The sequence below is a fragment of the Dipteris shenzhenensis genome, chromosome 16, assembly GCF_047967505.1.
Source record: "Dipteris shenzhenensis isolate YYH24624 ecotype China chromosome 16, Dip_SZ_1.0, whole genome shotgun sequence".
Lineage (NCBI taxonomy): Eukaryota > Viridiplantae > Streptophyta > Polypodiopsida > Gleicheniales > Dipteridaceae > Dipteris > Dipteris shenzhenensis.
Window position 1 is genome coordinate 38,598,663 of NC_141611.1, and position 3,331 is coordinate 38,601,993.

At 36.7% G+C, this 3,331-nt stretch overlaps 1 pseudogene; it reads left to right on the top strand.

The window, feature by feature from the left end:
* Window positions 1-1,842: 1,842 nt before the first annotated feature.
* On the top strand, window positions 1,843-2,664 carry LOC147892928 (uncharacterized; annotated as a pseudogene).
* Window positions 2,665-3,331: the final 667 nt, after the last annotated feature.

The window sequence follows — 3,331 nt, forward strand, 5'->3', positions numbered from 1 at the left end:
AAATGTTATATTGGCTTTGAAAGTTTGTATGCCCTAATAAAAATAAACGTTTGAAACATTTGCCAAGATTTGAAACTTTTTTGCAAAAGAATTTAAAGTTTCACCAGGATTTACATTTTTTCCTTCAAAATTCAAAATTCAAAATATAAAAAAGTACTACATTCTACCAATATTGTGAAACTAAAAAAATGAGCTTGAAAACTTTTGCCAAGATTTTATATTAATATATAGGCATAGCTTTGATAAAAACATCCTTCATATACATGTTGTCCCCAAATGGTGTTTCTTAACACCACCAAATACATGATTTTCAAACTCTACCACAAATTCTTTGTTCTAGTTGTTATACCCAATGAAGTTTTTCATAATCATTGGCATTTTCAAATAGCAGTATATTTCGATATTGGCAAAATTCCCACAATCAATGAAAATTTTCCCAAATTTAATGAAACCTTTCCCAAATTTAATGAAATCCACCCAATTTTAAAATTCCCAAAGTGAAACTTTTGTCCCATTTTATCTAATACGATGTTCTTGCTTTGCTTTTCATCTACTTGCATATGTGAGACATGGCTTGCTATATTGCATACTTGGCTTACCAAGCCCTTATACATTGGCAGTCAAAACCATGGCCATATTCCACTTTGTTCCATCTAATTAGTGGAATGGAATGCACAAGCTCATGTTAGTAGTCATTGGTCAATGCTATGCTCATGCAAATGGTAAATTGCTTATATCCCCTCACACCCATTCTACAAAATATTTATGGTCAAGAGGCCACATGGTCATTGATACTAATCAAATGTGGTTCTACAAAGGGGAAAGATAGAAGTTTGAAGCTCAGATAGGATGTGGGTGAAGATTCTATTACTATGGATGAACAAATATTGGAGGGTCAGAGAGTAGCTTGCACTCATTGAGTAGCTAGCATACAGTCAACATGATTTGCACTGTGTACCTTGCATTCCATAAAGTAGCATGCATTCCATATAGATGCATGCATTCCATTGCTTGGCATTCTATCCATTGTGTTTCATTCATCCCATTGAGTAGCATGAAATGCTTTGTGTAGCAAGTTTGTTGGAATTTGAATGAATCCTATTTTTTTAACTTCAAAATTTTGTGGTCTCTTACTATAGTTAAGAATTGTTTATGTTTTCCAATGTTGTTTACTACTTTCTAATGCTAGACTTGTTTGTTTTTTGAAGCAGTCCTACAGGTTGAGGAAAACCAGGAGGGAGCAAACAAGGTAGAAGAGTGGGCCAAAGAAAGGGAAGAGAGAAATCTCTTGAACATTTGATAGCTCTAGAGGATCCACTTGTCCTTGAAGAGATGCAGAGCCAAGAAGGTGGGAATGCAATGGGTGATGAAATAGATACTCATGTGGGTCCCAAAGAGGGATCTATGCAGATTGTTCATTACGTTGTACGTCCAGAGATTGCACCTCCTAGAGAAGAGACAATACATGAGCATAGATCGTACTTGGATAAAGGAGAAGACATTCTACAAAAAACTTGAATGTTCAATTGCTTTGAGTCCCCTCCCATTCCATTATGCCAGCTAATCCGAGGGGACTAAGAGATGATGTGTCAGGATTGAAGGCTACTTTAGGAATAAAAGGGTATGTGCCGGAGAAAGGAGCTTTCATAGTTTCATGCTGGACATCTACTAGAGAGGAGACATTTGTGTCTGAGGACATATAAGCAAGAATGGGATCCCAATTGGAGAATTGTGAATGAAGAATATGAAGTAGAGATATTAGAAAGTCAAATTCATCAGAATCTTTCAAACAGAATGTTCTATGTCTTGGAGGGAAACCATCGAACGGTTGCATGGCAATCCATGATAAGAGAGAGATACTCCCATTCTAGATAGAAAAACTATAGGGTTTTGTGTACTATCATTGATTCAACAAGAGTTAGTGAAATAGCTTTGCTTTCTACCCTATAAGAATGAACTTGTAAGTGCTTCAAAATTAGCTTTCCTGTGTTTTCTCTTCTTTGGAACTTCTGGCTTTAATAGATTTTGACGTGCTTTTACATTTCAACATGAATACACATGCATTCGTGGTCACACCTATCAGGGATGAGCTCATTAATTGCTTGAATATTTGTTATGATGATCATGAAAGCTACATGAAGGAACTTTTTGAGAAGGATAGGAAGTTAATATTTCAAATATGGAAAAAATATACTAAGGGGAGTGAGCCTTGGTATCCTCTTAGCAGAAGATACCTTGGGAAGTTGATGTACAATGTAAGTTACATTTGTTTGATTGATGCGTCTTGTTAGTTGTTCTATTTGTGGGGTTTCTTTACTCACATGTTTATTTGTTGGTTGACAGGTTCACATATCCCAATCATTAAACAAGAAGCTTGAGCTAGCAAAATTGACTTGTTCTGTGGAAGAGCTTTAGAAGCTTGAGAAGAAGGAGCTTGGAGAGCTTGCTACTCGTTATGGTGATAGGAAAGGCAAGGTAATTCATTACTGCATGTGTATGAATAAAAAATAGGCAAGTCGATTTTCCATTCTATTTCTTCTTTCCCCTTAGATGCTGAACATACTTGACCCAAAATTGGGGAATGAATGGCGGGCAAAAGTCCTATCTATTGGGTGGGGACCCGTGGGTGGGGACCCGACAGCTTTGCCACATTGGATAAATTGAACATGATAGCATTGTATGATGCCCCCATTCATACAAAGATAGTATGGTTGTCCTTACTGGAGGCAAGCAAGGCAACCAAGGTAGCTTATGGTCTTGCTTGAGGGGATCATGTATATAGAGTGTAAGTCTTTAGTTGTTATTAAATAAATATATGTCTTACATTCATTTCTATTTCTTGATGTGAAATTTCAAATTTTTGTTTTAGTTGGCTACAAAGAGAAGCGCTTCTTGAAAAAATTGGTCAGAAGGCCCAAGAGCTTCTTATTGATTTTTAGGATATCATGGGCACGGTGTGGTTATTCCTCCAGAGTGTTCTCTATATGATTATTATGAGGAGGTCAAACTTGAGGCAAGAAATTTTCTTTTTCCTTTGGAGTGCAAAGGGGATAAGAGTGAAGAGAAGACTACCTCAAAGAAGGTGAAATTGCAAGATATGGCTACAAAGAGGCTTCTATATCGATGATACATCATTCAAAACCCTTTGTCACTGCTTCTATGATGCTTAACACTTATGTTTTTATTGTTTCTTTCCAATTACTTTGCTCATTTGAAAGAAAAGAACATCTTGTCTCCATTCCTGTTATGGCTCGGTAGTGGGTGCTAGTTAGTAATAATGATGAGTCATGCTGCATGTATCCACCTGCTCTTCGGAGCCTCTCTTGATGGG